Source organism: Archocentrus centrarchus, chromosome 11 (assembly GCF_007364275.1).
Source record: "Archocentrus centrarchus isolate MPI-CPG fArcCen1 chromosome 11, fArcCen1, whole genome shotgun sequence".
NCBI classification, from domain to species: Eukaryota; Metazoa; Chordata; class Actinopteri; order Cichliformes; family Cichlidae; genus Archocentrus; species Archocentrus centrarchus.
In genome coordinates this window covers 22,331,063-22,349,436 of record NC_044356.1, presented here as the reverse complement: position 1 = coordinate 22,349,436, position 18,374 = coordinate 22,331,063, and the positions used below count along the sequence as shown (strand labels likewise).

At 43.4% G+C, this 18,374-nt stretch overlaps 1 pseudogene; it reads right to left on the bottom strand.

Moving 5' to 3' along the window:
* Positions 1–97: 97 nt before the first annotated feature.
* Positions 98–16,543, bottom strand: LOC115787571 (cyclic AMP-responsive element-binding protein 5-like; annotated as a pseudogene).
* Between the last annotated feature and the right edge of the window lie 1,831 nt (positions 16,544–18,374).

Here is an 18,374-nt window from a genome sequence, read left to right as displayed (position 1 = left end):
TCTGATGCCTCAAAAATATATTTCAAAGATTCACAAGGAGATACCAGAATAAGTGCTTTTATTTTAGCATCAGATTTACAGCGATTGTCAACATCTTTACAGTACAAAAGGTGTAACTTAAACTAGCAGGGAGTGAGAGATGAAGTATAGATTATAGTGACTCAGGGTTGTTGTATCTTTTTTTTTTAAATGCCTTAAATTAAATACTGTTTTAAGTGGCTTTCCAACACAGTTGTGGTTTAAATTGACTGTTATTTACAAGTCTATGAAATTTGAAATCTTAGAATAAAATGTTTATCTTATCATTTTCTTATCGTAGAAAAACAAAACAACAAAAACACTGTTGTGTCATTTAAGATAAGCTGCCTCTGCTTTAAAACAAAATAAAACAACAAATGTCTGCACTTGCAGCCTGCTCAATCAAAAAAAGAAAAATCATTATAGGCTTTTTTTTTTCTAAATTACTGCAAGATATGCCAGAAAATGATCCTAAAAAGATGTGTCATGACTGTGTACGTGCATAGTCAGTCCGTAGGAGGCACTGGTTTGGCTGATGTCAAAAGAAAACAGACATTATCTGAATAAACACAGGATCCAGTTGCCATGTAACCGTCACAGTTTTAATAAGGCTTTCAGAAAGGGCATTTCATGCGCTTGTTTTGAGAAATGAAGTGAAAGTTTTCACTCAGTATGTGGTTTCTGATCTTCTCTCCACCCAGAAAATCTGGTGATCTTGTTGAAAAATACCTCAGTGTTCACGTGGATTGTATATTCATCCTATCCAGTTTGGTTTTTCATCTATATGTTGAAGGCTAGTGTCCGGGCTGGAGGTCGTGCCCTGAGTCGCCTCCAGCTGCCGAGGAAGTGGAGATGCTGTTATGTTGGATGGCTTGCAGATGAGACCCAGGACCTGCAGGGGGGGGACTTCCTCCTGGGCTCACCCCTGCAGCTGGACATAGAGATAGCTGTCAAAGTCACTTATAAAGTCCTGGCTGTCCGTTTTTGGTGCGGGGTTTGCAGGCGTGTGCATTTCATTTTGCATTATCTTTAAATAAAAACCCAATTGCAATTGAGATTAAATGAAAATAGCTCCTTTATTTTAACAATTGAATACTGTACATACATGTAAAAAGAACAGTAGAAATATACAAATATAACGTGCCAATATTGCATCCATTTTTGTTCTCTGAAACTCTTAACACATATATCTTTGTTTGTTTAGGCCACTGGGTGCAGCATTTTCTTTTTAAATATCTTTCATTACAGGTCAGTTTTAGTCACTGTTTAACATAAACTTTAACCTGCCTGGAGTGCAAGATGGGCAACTTGTTCCCTGCTAGCTTCATGCAAGGCAAAATAATCAGTGCTACTAGCACTGTGTTACAGGTGATCTCAAATACCATCATGGTATGGTTCATTAAAATAGTATGACAAACTTGATATTCCTTTAAATTAAATCAAGAGTGCAGTGCTTTCCCCTGATTGGATGTCTTCAGGAATAAAAGTGCAATGCTGTTTTTTTTTTGGACACAGTGGAGTTTAAAGCAGAGTTTTTACTCTTAAGTGCTTTTCAGCACTGCAAGACACACTTTAAAGTGGACCCATTGTGCTCATTTACAACTTCTTCTTTTTAATCTTGGACTCTACTAAAGTAGCTTTGCATGATAATCCTTATTTATCTCATCCTGGGCCTTAGCTCAGCCCCTCGGTTCATCCACCATCAAGCCGTTTTAGCTCCCTCCCTTTTAGGCAACTTTCTGAAACAACTGTTCTCCCTTCTTGTAAACAGAAGATTTGGTAAGCAGGTTAGGCGGGGCTTTGTGCTCATGTGGGCTACGCGCACATACATGAAAACTGTGACCATGTTTTATGTGAGCATCCACCACTGTATGTGTCTATATATGACAAAAAATAATGAAAAGCATAATAGGTCCACTTTATGGTTCCTGTGTGCAGAGCAGTGGTTCTCAAAGTGGGACCACGAGGTGTCTGCATCCAAAAGCAAGGGGCAAATAATTTGCTAAAAAATGTATCATAAAAAGTGCATATATACAGATTGGGAAATTTATTCCTTCCCACTTAATCTTTGGGCCAACAGAAATTTGCCATCAGATATGATTGTGACACATCACGCCAATCTGTCATCAGCTGTTATGCACCTTTCTTTGGGTGTAATTAACCACGCCTGCTGTGGTGGTGCTGCTTGACTTTTTAGCAAGCTGGCTAGCTAGTAAGCATGGAGTCTTATTTTTTATTATCTTTATTAAGTCCTCAGGTATTGCTACAGTTAAATCACAGATACGAGGGGTTACTTCCCGCTAACCCCTGGTGTAGAGGACTGCTTTGTCATAGCAAGTGGACGTGTAACCACGGGGCATTCCCTGCAGCATAAGTTCTAATGTGTGGATCACACCCTCAGTGGTGGATGGAGATGACTAGTGTCATGCATCTGGAAAAGCTGGTGAGATTTCTACACAGGTGTGCAGGGTAGGGGGTTTTACTCACTGGGGTACCCCTGTGCCTCCCTCTGCCGAGCAGTGACAGGACAGTCCTTGTGGGTGAGCAGAATCTGCTTAAGTTGACCCACCTCCGACCTTAACGACGTCACCTCGTTCTGGGAACACACAGGGAAATGGTAAGCACTCTTGGAGTGTATGCTGTGTTGTTGTGTTCACATGTGTCTGTGTACAGAGCACATCCCACCTGTAGCTGAAGGTTTGTGTGCGTCAGCTCTTCAGCTTTCTTCTCCAGCGACGACACCCACAGTTTCCTCTTCTGTCGGCAGCGGGTGGCTGCGGCCCGGTTACGTTCCAGAAACTTCTGCCTCCGCTCGTCAGGGTCCTGCTCCACTGTCCTCCTTCGACGGTTGCCACCTCCTCCCGCACCTCCTCCGCCTCCGCTGCAGCTACCGCCTACCTGCAGTGCATGCTGAGTGTGAGGTGGTTGGGAAGGCTGCATCTGCTGTGCAACTGGTGATAACTACACCAAAATAAATAAATAAATAATAAATTTAAGGAAACTGTTTGAATGCACAAAAAAAAACCCCCAGTCATCACTGAATATAAAGCATTATACCTGTGCAGAAGCAGACAGTGGAGGTGCAGGCGGTGAGCCCGGGTGTAAGCGTGAAGGTGGTGACTGGTGAGCCTGTGCATGTGGTAAATTCCCTGCCTGGTGCAGCTGGTGGCTCTGAGTGCTTCCAAGGTGCTGTGGGTGGGGAGCATGGCATCGCTGTTGATAGGTAAGAGGCACAGGTGGAAGCTGTGGATGTTGAGGCTGAGGAGGATGATGATGAGGATGGTGGTGGTGTTGCTGTTGTTGTTGTTGTTGTTGTTGTAATGGAGGTGTCTGGTGGCGCTGTGGCATCATCTCTATCATGTGACCCATGGGAGGCACATTGTTGTTGATGGTGATCATTCCTGGGTGGTGCTGTTGGTAATGGTGGCCCATTGTCTGCTTGGATCTCTGAGCAGAATAGATAATAAATAAAAGGCACGAAGTTAATTAAATCTTATCTTATTAAAAAAGCTAATTTATTATCATTTCTACAGGCAATGATTTAGAAGACAATGATCTCTGCAGAGATCCTGTTAAGCCCTCTGGTATCAACCTGTAGAACTGTGATCAGAAAATGACATCATAATATCTGATATAGATAATAACCATAGACATTACAAAAGATGGACTTTGCTACCCTGACATCACCCAGGGTTTCTGAGGTCCTGTTCTGAAGCCGATTTTGGTTGTGAAAAAAGGGGATGTGACAAGGAGGTGTGGGTCTGACTGCGAAACCCCCCCACTCATTGGCTTATGACTTGTGATTGACAACTTGTTAACCAATGAGCATGTGGTTTTATACCACAGATAATACTCTATTTTGAAACAAAGTATGACCAAGACTTACAAAGCAGACCTAGTGTTTTATTCAGTATGACCCAAAATGAGTGACTGAGCCCGTAAACTCATCAGGAAAGTGTTTAAAGAGGTCAAATCAGAAAGCTGTTTTCCAGTAGGCTTCTTTAGGTCCGGAAGGCTTTTTAGGCAACCACAGCTATCGCCATCTGGTGGCCTTCAGATACAATACAAATTTAAGGTTTAAGGCACCTTCACATTGGCCTAATTTTCCGACCCGGAAGCTGCGTCCATGTTTTATACTGTCTATAAGAACCTTCAGGGGCCTAAGATGTACCTATTGTGTCAATTTTGGTTGCTCAGCTCCTAATCATGGCAGAGATTTTGTGTATTATAGTGAGAAATTACTTAGGAGTAATTAGTGGCTATCTGTGTCTGTGCAGTGCACCCATACAGTTTATGGATACAGCCCACTAACCAAGATTACTAGCCTTAACTCTTAACTTAGTACTCCAATCTTTTTCCAAATATGGTAACTTCTAACTCATAGAGAAAAAAAAGTGATGACAGTCAAAATACTTAAACTAAGGAGTCATAGAATACAGTCTATGGTTTGTCCTTAATACCTGCTAAATTAGTAACAGCAGGTTATCTCTGAACCAGCAGGCCACTTCAAGTCACTTCTCACAGTACTGCACCTCTGTAATGTTTATAAATGTAAATTATATCTGTTAGTCAAACCCGCCTTCTTTTCCATCCGTGCCACTTCTGCTTAGTGCCCGCAACTGTGAAGACAACTGTTGATGAGAGGGATAACGTGTTCCAATAAATGCTGCCATCTGCAGCATGATACCTTCACACTTTATCATTCCCGTGTATCATCTGACTAAACAGACTGTACGAGCTAAATTAAACCTCATCTCACCTTTCTCCAACACTCAGCAGAGAAAAGCGAGAGAGGGAGAGGTCATGTTTGGAGCATGACATCACCCCCCATCCCTCCCTGGCAATACTGTTATCTGTTCCCTGTTACACAATATTTCTTTAAGAGAAGAGGCAGATTTTTTTTTTCACTCTCTCTCTCTCTCCCTCTTTTCCTCTCTCGCCGCAATTCAGTGGAGAAAAAAAGGAGCACATTTAACTGGTGCCAAGGATGAGGTCATTGAGCTGTCTGTGCCAGCTTTACCAGCCAGCCAGGCTGCCAGTCATACATACACGCACAGCCACAAACGCACACACTAAATGGAGCGGGACACGGGTCCTTCAGTTGTGTTTACTAGATAGAAACACCCTGACACTGAGGCCGGTGATTACATCATGGATCTCCTTGGCTTGGATGACACACCACGTTGATATTTCTGTCTGAAGGGATCAGTGAATGAAGACACAAAACTGTACATGAAACACTGATCCACTTGTCAAATGTTTACTTTTCCACTTGAGTCGAGTGTAGCGTTACTGTACAACTGAGGCATGTTAATACACTTTCTGAGGTTTTAAAGAAGCAGGGTCCCGTTTTACAAAAATCTTCCCGAGGACTGACGTAAGTCTTAGACCTTAGCTTTATATCGTGCCTTTCGAGTCCAATGCTGAAAGCTCTTTTTATAAGACAACCTACATTCTCCTGTTCACACACACACACATTCATACAGGAATTCATTCTGTGTACTTTAGGCACTTTATGTATCACACATACACTAACAACACCAATGGGTGTATGGGGGGTGGGTGGGTGGGGATTCTGAACCACTGACAAACCAATGTGTAGATGACTCACTCATTGTGGAACAAATGTGTTACATTTTGGTGAACGGTTACATGCCTGACAAAATTTCAAAGGGCTCTTTGAGGGGTTAAGGTTTAGAGTAAGGAGTGAGGTTTAGTTGTGATGGTTTAGGTAAGATAATGTGTTAGGTCAGTGAGTACCCTTGTGCATGTGTGTGTGAGTGAGAGAGTGTAAGAAAAAGAGGGTCAGAAGTGAACCTGCCACCTGCTTGTCCCTGCAATTTGAAACCACTTTTCAGTTGCCCGCTCCTCCGCAAGAAGCCGTAACCCGCGTGTCAACGCCTGTGTGTTTGTGTGGGTGTAAGACTATTACTAAAGTTTCTTTTGGTAGCAAAATATATGTAAATGTTAATTTCTGATGCACCTGGAAAGAGGAAGTGTAAAATTTACATGAGAAAAGATCGAGCACTTTTGACACAAGGGAATAAAGGGGGGGCATGTAGACTGTGACTTCCTGTGGTCCAGACCTGTGTGTGCTTGGGGTAGAGTTACACTCTATTTCCTGTCTGTCCTGATTAGAAAGGAATACAGCAAAGGCAGAAGGTGAGGCTGGGTGATTTTTAGTGTTATGTAACAATATGAATTTGTCTTTACTGGAAAGATCACCTACATATTGATAATGTTTCCTAGATGATAGCAAGTGGACTGGTGCTTATGTAGCACATTTCTATTCTAACTGAGCTCACGACAAGCCTCATTCACCCAATCACAGACCTTCATATAGTACTTTAGTCCACACCTGAGCGCCTTGTCAAGCATTCACACACACACTCCACAGAGTGCAGTGAGGATTGAACCACTGACCTTCTGACTCGTAGATGACCTGCTCTACCTCCTGAACCACAGCCATCCCAAATAATAGAAGATGTTCGGAGTTGTGCAAATGTAAGGTAGATACAAAAACGCAGCGAGCAGTTTATTAACACTGGAAATAGTGTGCTGTGATGGTTACCTACCTGAGGTGAAGAACAGGAGGGGTTGTGTACAGGAGCCGGTATACCCATTGCACAAGACATCTGCTTCTCTATCTGAAGAAGAAACAGTCGACACAAAAATAATCTTTCAGCTACGACAAAAGAAAGCAGCAGCTTGTATGCACATAAACCCCAAGTATGAAGAGTTCCCCAAAAGGTCACATCCATCTGGAGTTTGCCATTTTGATTAATTTATCCACAAAAGTGAATTTTCCTGTCTTGGAGCCACTATACCTGCATCTATAAATCACCAGGCATGCATGGTTGAATGTGCGGGAGCCTGAGCATGCCAAACTTCGTCCCCGTCCATACTTACAGTCATGTGCTGAGCAGATGCCCCTTGCATGGCGGGGTCTTGCAGGGTGCCAGGTAAGGAAGCTGGCAGAGGCTGTCTGTGTCTGTTCCGCATGTGAAGGAGGCAGGACAGCGGCCCAGGAACCGGCCTGTGGTGAACCAAAGAGGGAGAATAGAGACAGGTCATGCTAGGGAGCGATCCACAGCTAAAGTTTCACTAAACCAAGTTCAGAGAGAGGTGCAAGTTGAAACATTTATAGCTGGGTCTTAATGGCAGATGGAGCTGAAATAGAAGTGGTCATAAACTGCTAAAGCTGATTGATATAATCTGTTATCTTTAAGAGATGCTTAACCAAATCTAAGAACAAAAACTATATCTGCAGTAATTTATATCTGGCAGAATGGCTCTGTTCTGGGACCTCCTTGCACTTTCATGTGCCGGTCCTCGGCACAAAACAGAGCGGGTATCAATAGCAACTGATATACCACTGAGCTGGGGAGGAGGTGGCTTGCAAAGTGGCTTGCAGATGTGCAGCAACTGTAGGCAGGCTACAGCAGCTTAAGCAGCACTCCCTATATGAGACTTATCAACTGGATGTTTACAAGAGTATCAGCTGAGCCATCAGCTGATGTGGGCCAGCTGATCTGCTATGACTCCAGGTGAGCTTAACTTTGCCTAAATTAACACTATGTTTAATTATGTAATCAAAAGGAAAAGAAAAGCGATTTTAACTGGCCAGCTCACCTTTGTCTGACCAACAAGTTGGCACAGTTCTCTAAAGTCAAGGCAGCAGCAGTCTGTCTTTCTAGAAGCAACGTTTAGGTCACTCTGTTTATTTCAACAGATTTTACTGGAACTACTTTCAACAGAGGAAATATTCCCTTTTAAACTGTTGATAGGGTGTGCTGCTTATTGTCTAGAAAATTAAGATCTCTGGGCAAAAATGTTGCTGTGTGAGTTTTTTTGACACAGGGAGTACCGCAACCTAAATTCCACTGAGCCTCGTTGTTTTGGGATGGAGGAGAAATCTCAGAGGCAGATGTGTCAAAACATTGGCACACTGGCAAAACAAAGCCGCGAACCACTAGAAGTAAACGTTATTGAGTATTCTCAGACAGCCGTTAAACACTCGAATGTGATTAAAAGCACACGTTGAATGACACAGTGGTGAAGTGTTGTTGTTTGCTGGTAAAAAGCTGGAAACAGAGGTTTGAAATGAAGCGCTGACAGCAGAAAGAAACGATGATTGTGTGTGTGTGTGTGTGTGTGTGTGTGTGTGGGGGGGGGGGGGGGGGGGGGGGGGGGGGGGGGGGGGGGGGGGGGGGGGGGGGGGGGGGGCATTTAAGAGGGAGAATGAAGCACATGGATCAACAGTGGGGGGATCAGAGACCCGGGTGCGACCTAACCGCTCTGGCTCCCGGCAGTCGAGACAGCGTGGCCACGCAGTGCCCACACTGAGGTCATCGCCAATGATGTCATCATTGAATCTGGGGGTATGCGACCCTTTTAGCGTACAACAAAGCACAGACAAACCAAACACATTTCCTAAATAAACCCGCAACAGTTCTACCAGGCCAGCAGCCAGACACTCAGAGCAGGTTGCTATGGAAAACCGCTGGTAAACACTTGGGGAAACAGTCAAGACACCCGATCCAGGGTTCACTGTAGTAACTCTTAGCGGGTTTCACTGACTAACATGCTGTCTGGATTCAGCTGGCACTGATTACGATACATAAACTGAGACTGTCCAGCCCGTCCCCACCGTCCTGTCATGCCCTGTGTGGGCTTGGACAGATGTTGGAGCTATTATGTCACTGACTCACTTGTGGCACCTTGACTCATCTAATCAACTACAGAGATGCAACAGAGCCTTTGTTATCTACAGTATGCGTTGCAAGCAGAAATCATTGGAGGGCCAGTTCACAGGAGGCACTTCATTTAAGATTGACACTTGAGATAGATTAATTTCTGGGGTGCCAATTACTGTATTTAGCATAATTAAACCCACAAACACAAAACATTTCTTCTTTAATCACAATGTATCAGTTTGATCTCAAATATTACACGTCTCGATTTCTGTCATTTTTTATTTTTTCTTTACCATCTGCTCGCCAATAAAACCACTAGACCCATAAAAAGAGTCATAAATGCTAAAATGACATCACTGTGATAGCTAGGACTGGTTAGAAAAAAAAAAACATAACAGTCTAAATTTTCTCAAGCAAACGTAAATTGGTTCAAAATATTGAAGATTTGATTATTATATTATAGGCCTGCACAGATGTATTTACAGATTGGTAGTTTTGTCAGGTTGTTGCCAGCTTAGAAAGTGACTAAACCTTTTTTTCTATAGCACTTATTAAAAGAGACAAAGAGCAGCAGAAGAAGCAGCATAACCAACCAAACAAATTAAAAGACCAATAAAATCCACAGGGATTACAACCAGAAAACTACAAAAAAAAAAAAAAGGACCCAAAAAAACCAGTCTATACCAGAGTTACCAGGTTTTTAACTGCCTGACAATAAGAGGGAGGCTCTTCCAGATTAAAAGCACTGTAACTAGGCAAAAGTCAAAACTAGAAATGATACCTTTCAAATGAACTTAAGGGGTTAAAGCAATTTACACTGAAAAACAAAAATTATCAGCATTTTCTTTGTCTAGAAATGTTGTTCAGGTTAATCTGGATAATCACCGGCTTAACTGTTAACTGCTTTCCATGACAGAAATAGTCCCAATAAAACTGTGGCCTGCATGTTGTGCTTGTTGTCCACAATATGAGGTGCTCTGCGAAGAAATGCTGCTGTTAAAGTTCAACTCGCTGTGAGGAAAATACACTGTTTCTGTTAGCAATGAAGCCTAGTATACACTGAATGAAAGGATGCTTGTACTTTTTAATTACATTGTTGCTACTTTTATTACCTGAACTGACCCTATAGATAATGCACCCTATACGTGCATATAATGAGAAATTGGGAGGCTGACTGTTTGCTGAGTTTCACAAATCCATAGCTGAACTGTCAGGAGGAGTGGGAGCAGCTGTAGGGAGCTGGTCAGATGAAAGACAGGAACTCCTCTAATCTGTCTGTTGAACTGGGTGATAACCAGGGAGCCAAGGAAGCTGCTCAGGCGCTGAGAGACTCCGGTCTGGTTCTGAGTCTTTGCAGACATACACCAGAGACAGTAGTTGCACGGTAGGGTGGGTAGTGTCTGAAGGACTGAGTGGCTTTTATGCAGTGGTTCTCCATCTCTTTTGCAATTACTTTATTCTTTCACTAAATTGATATTTGATTTTTTTTTTCTTTCCCTCCTACCTCTCCCTTCATTAATGAAGTGATGAATTATGCAGGGGAAATGCCAGCTTGTGAGCGATGGAATGATTTATAATACGTCCATAACAGGAGGGAAAAAGAAAGAATGAGAAAAGGAAATGTGTTTGTATGCGTGAAGGAAAATGTAAGATACACATATACGTGTTTGAATGCCTGTAGATGTGTGTGTGTGTGTGTGTGTGTGTGGGTGTGTGTGGTGTGTGTGGGTGTGTGTGCGGCGCGTGTGTGTGTGTGTGTGTGTACTCACTCTGAGTGTGCTAGGGTGGAGGTAGCCTGGGTGATGACTGATCCGGACTGGGAGGAGGACAGGGTTTGCTGGGCGGCCAGGCTGCAGCTAGGGGCCATCATGGGGCCATGTGTCTGGGGGTGATGCAGAGCATGGGTCTGGGGATGATGCAGCGGTGGCTGGGGATGTGGGTGCTGAGGCTGGAGGGGGTGCTGGAGCTGAAGCTGGGGTTTGAGCTGGTGCTGGCTCATACAGGAGGGCCCATTATGAGAAAGTGACTGTGGAGCAAAAAAAGAAAACAGCTGGGACCATTGTAAACTTGTAGGGCAGTAAATGATTGAAGTCTTTTACGATCTGAGATTACAGTGCCGGTCAAAGTTCTTTTAGAAGAAAAGGCCAACACTGAGGCAGCCATCTTGAGATGCCTCAGAGCAATTTTGGGGGGAATTATTTTGGAGCATGATCCAAATTGGCTTTCATTTCAGTGCTCATAAGGCAGATTAATATTATTTGTATACAATCACCTGCCAAATGTGTCAAATCACTTAAAATGTTTGCTGTCTTTGCCCCCAAAATAAGTCTTTAAAAAGCCGTACTTCTGCTTCCATATTTAATTTACTCAATTGCTTTAAGTGCTATGTGTCTCTCTTATAACGTCTATGGCGACAGTAGTGTGTGTGTGTGTGTGTGTGTGTGGGTGTGTGTGTGTGTGTGTGGGTGGTGTGTGTGTGTGTGTATTTGTTTAGTTGTCTCTGAGTGTGACAACTAGCTGTTTAATTTACAGGGTAGAATGTGATCGCTTGGTGTGCCTTTCCTGTAGCAGGTCAGATATCTGCAGCTGTCTAACTGGGCCTGACTCTCTCGCAAACAAGTGTCACTCAAAACACAACTCCCGACAGCAACAAGGCACGGATCTGCATTGTGACTTTATTCTTGCTTTCTGTTCCTTTTGGGCTGACATCAGAAAGGAAATAATGGAGAAACAGCGTCAGACTTACCTGCTTCTTGTTTTCCTCTTCTTGTGCTTGAAGAAATTCTTCCTCGATTTCCTTGAACAGACGACCTCTTCGCAGTTCTGCAGAAATCGTGTCGGCGTCGGAGTCTGGTCTAAAGTCATCGCGAATAGAAACAAAAGAGAGAAGAAATGTTTTGGTTTTTTTAAAAAGATTGAAACATTTGCTGCAGCAGAGCGTGTTGAGCTTATGTGCCCTCTGAATCAACTGCGGTGCAGGTCAAAATGTAAAGAAGAGAAACAAGTCTCCTCTCAGCTGAGCTCTCTGTCTCTGTCTGATAACATCAGTCTGTCTCTCTCTGAGCCGTCTAAACATGTAGAGGTCAGAGGTCAGATGGGGTTTTTTTTTTTTTGTTTTGTTTTGTTTTGACAGGGGAGTTCCTGCAGGAGGCGTGACAGGCTGCAGAATGGAGGTGCAGAGGGAGAGCCTGCAGAGGCCAGATCTTGTGCTGATGTTTGGGGAACCGCTGGCACCGACAGCCACGTTTGCTTCCTACATGGTCGCAAAAATGAAGCCAAAACATCACAGCGTGGCTTGTGTGACTTTTGATTTCACCTTTCTTGTGTAGTTACACTTTTCTCAGCACCATGGCTTCCTCTGGCGATAGGGTAATGCTTTGGTACCTCTCCAGTGTTGTATTTGCTTTGCAGTGATTCCTGTGCCACTGCCAAGGCCACCTTGTACTCATGTGTTGCTTCAGCTCAGCCGTTGTGGCTCTTACTTACTCATATTTTCTACAAGCAGCCACGCCTCTGGTTCCTGTTTGCATGGTCAGCGTGCATTCACAGGCACGTTAATACAAATTATTTTAAAGCTGTGTTTTAATGATCATCTGAAGGTTATTTTGACTTTAAAAGCACTACTACTGCTACAGGGTGGATGTAGCCTCAGTAGTTAGTGGATAACGCAGAAATGTGAGCCTGGCAAAGTTAATTATGATGCAATAATCAGAATTTTACAGCCCTTCACAATCACAACCTTAATAGGGCATTTGCATTCACTGCAAATGTTTTTCATTCATTGTCTCAGTGAAATAAGAAGCACAGCAGTAATCATTTGTTGTTGCATGCAGACTTTTTTAAGGACAAATCTCTCCTAATTTCTACTTTTTGCCATTGAAAAGCGTCAATGGACATACACACACACACACACACACACACACACACACACACACACACACACACCACACACACACACACGAAACTAAAAAAAATGTCTGAGTTAGCAGATCTTGAAACATCTTTCCTCTTGTAGAAACAGCCTTAAAAGATTAAGAAGAGAATGAATTCACAACATCAGTCTTTTTTTAAGTAGAAAATTTAGCACTGCTTTGGCTTTTTATTTTCTATTCTTTTTAACATTTTGTGTTGTAAGTACAGAGCACAGTAATGACTAATATATGTGTAAATGATGGTTAAGTTTGGCTAAATTAATCAGCACACTATGACCTATATAAACAATGAAATACTATATTTTACATGGACTGTGCAGAGTCCTGTGCACCTCCTCTCCATGTTTTTAAATCAATGTGCCGTTATCTGTATTTTGACTCTAATCTGATGGAGTATGCTGTACATGCTGCAACATGAGCTGCTGTTTCAGACTATCTGAGGGAAGGAAACCTGTATCGGAGGTTATCTGATTTCCTACTGTATAGCATATCGTCATCTTTTTTTTTTTTTTTAATCAAGCACCAATCTTGAAAAGGAGGCTCACCGCAGACACGTGCAGCCAGGCAACACCGGAACTGAGTGACATAAAGCATGATGCAAAAGATACAGTTATTGGGAGCTCAGAGAAGACAATTTCTTCCTCACCTGTAAACGCTACATCCGTCTTTATGGAGGGAAACTTGAGGGTCATCTCATGCTTGTGCCTGTGGATGATCAGATGTTCCTCTAACTGGAAACGCTGCAGCACACCACCACAGGGAGAAAGATGTGAAGGGATGCGTGCAGCTGTGTGACACGCGGAATGAGTTTCTCAGTTAAATCAGCTGATCCCTCTTCAGCTGACTAATCAATCATGATGCTCTTAGTCTCTTAAGTATTTTAGGGTATTTATCACTTCAGGTGATAAATGAATGAAACATTTACATTTATCAGCAACTCGTCCTATATTTTGCAGATTGATTCATCTATGGTTACTTATTTAATTAATGATCAAGTCTGATATTCCTTTTTTGTTAATATTAGTATGACCACAGCTCTTATAGTGCAACACATATACAACCAACTGACCTGAGAGCAGCCTGGGGCGCCGCACACATAAGGCCTGTCCTGTTTGTCATTCATGTCATACACAAGCCTGCACAAACAGAAGAAGTGAGAACAATTTATTTACCTGCAGTCTTTTTTTTTTTGGGGGGGGGGGGGGGGGGGGGGGGGGGGGGGGGGGGGGGGGGGGGGGGGGGGGGGGGGGGGGGGGGGGGTGGGGGGGGGGGGGGGGGGGGGGGGGGGGGGGGGGGGGGGGGGGGGGGGGGGGGGGGGGGGGGGGGGGGGGGGGGGGGGGGGGGGGGGGGGGGGGGGGGGGGGGGGGGGGGGGGGGGGGGGGGGGGGGGGGGGGGGGGGGGGGGGGGTGGGGGGGGGGGGGGGGGGGGGGGCTGGTTCTCTTGCATCACAATTCAGATGAGCTCAAGCAGGCAGCCTGTAGGTCCCTGTTTTATGTTTTGTATTTACACGGATAATACACATACTGTTCGCCTATTATCATGTCTTTAATTGTGGAAGCTATGTGTAAATGAGATAGTTGCCGAAGAGATGGATGTTTCACCCTGAGACACAATATTAACTTGAGGAAATGATCCCTTTGGTGCCAACGGGGGTGCAACAGTCTTAGGTTGTGAGAGCCATACGCTAGGTATTCATTTTTATTAGGACAAGCACTAGTATACATCCGTGTTTTTCCAGCCTTTCATTACTCATTAGTAATTACACGTAAACACAAGACGGGCATCAAAGCCTTCCAGCTAATGAGCTTTACCTCTTCGTGGCTATGTAGTGAAGTGCTAAGTGTGTGCAATTGTTTCAGGCTACAATTAGGCTTTCATCGGAGTATCAGTTAATAATACTAGTGTGATGAAAGGAATAAGTGCTTGCCATGTCTTCATCAGTCACTGGGATAAAATTATCAACACAAATGCAGAAGAGAGTACAGTAATAACCAGCTTGCGTTCTAACCCAGCCACGACTCAGTCAACTCTACTGTGAGGACATGAAGCCACGGTGTGAGCAATTACAAATTATCGAAAGTGCTGCTGGCTGATGAGCTCAATGTAAGAAAGAGTCATCAACCCCATCCCGGCCAGGTGAGAAGACCTACAGGTCAGCAAATGTTTACGTTGTCGCTCCGGGTAGATATGATGGTTATGCACTAACTCTTTGTGTATATGTGAGCTGAGACCACGAGACGACAGTAAATGGGGTCCGATGTGCTGGGAAAGACTGAGAGCAAAGAGAGGGCAAAAGTACATGCTTCCATAAGAAGCGGAAAGAGTTTTTGTGTGTGTTTGTGTGTGTGTGTGTGTGTGTGAGAGCGAGAGCGAGAGCGAGAGGATGGGAGGGGAGGTGAAGAGTGACATTAGGGTGATGGCAAGGAAAATGGAAAGGGCAAGTGGAGTGATTGAGAGAGGGAGAGCAAGGAAGGAGGAGGAGGAGGACACAATGAATGGAAGAGAAAAAGGAATGAGGGTGGTAGGCTGCAAAGGGGAGGGCTGCACTTCAGGCCTACTCATGACAGGTTTTGAACCTGCCTCAGCCCCCATTTTCCAACCCGGGCAAGTAGGGAGGTGACTTCATAGGTGTGTGTGTGTGTGTGGGTGTGTACTTGTGTGTTTGAAAATAAACCGGTAACTAGGTGATCACCAGCAAAATTACAGATAGATCGGAGATTGAGCCAAGTATTCATAATATTCAGCATATCACAATAAAGAAAGCAGGTTTCTTAGTGGCGGAGTGTTAGGTTCAACAGTATGTAACAGTGGTAACAGTGTGCCGCAAATCAACAGCATACATTACGTATAAGCGTTTCTGGCAAGTGTTTCATAACCTGATATTTTATAAACAAATGTCAGATTAAGCATCTAGTTTACCCTCTCTGCCCCTCTCCTCAGCACTTGTACAAGATTAGCAGACGCAGCACATTTCCAGCAAAACCTTCTGTCAGAGCGGCTACATCAATGCGCCATGACGTCATCTTAACGGATAACCAACAGCAGACCAGACATACTGTCAGTTTAAGACAGATTTATGCTGACAAAAAAAAAAAAAGTTTTCCCGCCTCATTCTTTAACTATGCTTGCTCACACTCCGCTCATGGCTATGAGCCCCGGGAAACACACAGCTTTTGATATCATATGTGCTCAGTAAGCATTAATAAAATAACAAAAGGTGCCAGCTGCAGTCACTCACTATTCTTCAAGTCCCCGTATCTGATGGATGAATCATGACAGCAGAAGGCATGGAGTTTCATTCTGCGCAAATTAAATTGCGGTTCTGACCAGAAAATCCTCCGGACGGTCACTGCCTGTGTCTCAGAACATGACCGGTATTTGTGCGAGGGTGCGTGTGTGTGTGGTGTGTGTGTGTCGTCTTTTTCCTCCTCGTACCGCTTCCGTTAAGGAACCTGTTCAACTCATAAACCAACCCCGGCACAGCTGTACAGAGAGTGCTGTCACACACCCCCAAATAGACAGGAGCGCTCACCTTTCCACTTGGTGAGGAGACTTCATCGGGACACCTCGCTAAAAAGTTCCGCCGTCAACTTTTTTTTTCTTTAAACCGTTAAAAATTAAAACAGAGTAAATATTAAATAAATAAAGGTACACGGGAAATACACGGGAAGAGCGCGGTCGGCGTCAGGAGAGCGGTTGCTAAAAAGTTTTGTGAATGAAGTAAAAGACTTACCTACAAGTAGAGAGGGACGAGCGGCGCTCCAGAGAGAACCACGTTGGACTGGAGCGAGATTACAATACGTTTATTTACAGAAGCATTACATCACCCTCCCGGTGACGTCACGTGGGATTCCTGAACTTCTAAATCATTGCGGTCCCGTACGGAGAGAGGGATTGAGGGGGCGGGGCTACGACCGGTAAGGGGGACGGGACGGAACAGCGGCAGCGTGGTGCTGGACCAGCTCACTGACAGACCCACCGAGCGGACGCACTAACAGCAACGTGACGGACACGGGGCAGACCGGGTGGGCGGATGAGACCCAGTTAAGTGGGTGTTTTTTTTTCTGTCCCCACTTTGGTGTGTGTCTGAAACGGGACGTTCCAGCGTCTGTATCAAGTTTGTGTGTAAATGAGCAAGAGCCTCCGGGTTTAGTTCAAAACTTTAGACAGCTAACGATATTAGACTATTTCCCTGAAATAAAACTGAGAATATTAAAGTGATCTCAAACTTTAAGTACATACTGCTGTTACCCACCCAAAGTAGCATAATAATGAAAATAATAATAATAATAAATGACATTTGTGACTCCACTAACGTCAGAATAGAAAACCAACTAGACTAGTTTCTGGAGAATTGCTCTGAGATTGTTGCAGCTGCCTTTTGCAGTGTCTGGTGCAGAGTGGGTTTTTAAAACGCCCATTAAGGAACAGGACCCTTATTGGTCACCTCTTAGGGTCTTTGTACTGTGGTCTGCCGGACTCGGCTGTTGCTTGGTGTTAAAAAGGTGAATAGTGACTGGCTTAAAAAGCTCACGGCAAATAGCAGTTGGTAAGTACCAAGCTACTTCAGCTGCTCTCTTATTCACAAGGGGTCGCCACACCGGTAGCTCTCCATGTCTGATTTGACAGCGTTTTTACGCCGGATTCCCTCCGGACGCACCCCCAAAGGGATTTGTGTCCTCCTCCCAAGATCCAGGCGTGTATCTTTCGCTGTTAGGCGAATGTGCAAACCCCCACACTTATCAGTAAAAGTTCAAAATAAGTCAATAGTATGCTTTATTTTGAAAATCTCGGGAGCTTTAGACACGCTGATAAACTGCTATAACTGGTTGAGGACTTTTATTTTGAAAATTCACTGCGTTAAAGCACCTTGATAACGCCCTTTAAAGCTTTTATTTTGAAAATACGAGTTTCCTGTCCAGTTCATGTCTCCCACAATATAACATCCTATAATAAATAAATTTTATATATATATATATATATCTATATATATATATATATATATATTATAATATATATATATATATATATTATATATATATATATATATATATATATATATATATATATATAAATAAATAACTCATGTCCCTAAAATATGATAAATAGAAATAAAATAAATAGAAATAAAGGACTGAACATGAGAAAACATGTTCATAAATATGAACATAAATATAGATGTGAATAAAAATGCAAACGATTTCTTAATAATTATTCAGCACTGTAATGTTGAATCTAAAACACTGCTATAGATAAAGCTTAGTGTAAAAATCATCCACTGCACACTGGAAGCCATTGTGTTGGTGATATGATGTCATAGGTGATTATCAGGGCAAAGAGTCGTACTCGATCTATCCATAGAACTGTTTCAAAAGTTATTCTGCAGGAGTATATGAATCATTTGTCAAGGTTTTAGTATTTTAGGGTGATGCATTTTAAACACTTATTAGTGAAATTACCAACAAAAAAAATTCCTCATTTTTATTTAAAAAAAAAAAAAAAGATCCCATCAAAACAGCATCAAAACAAAAACACAACAGATCATTAACATCAGCTAAACCATGTTTGGTCAGCTTTTCCGGTGCTCCAGCCAGGCTGGAATTGAACAGGGGGATTCTTGTTATAGTCAAATTGCAAAATAGGACCAAACCCTACTGACTCATCATCCACCAATCACTTACAGTATGCAAATTCTCATCACCCCCGGCAACAAGTAGAAATAGGAAGT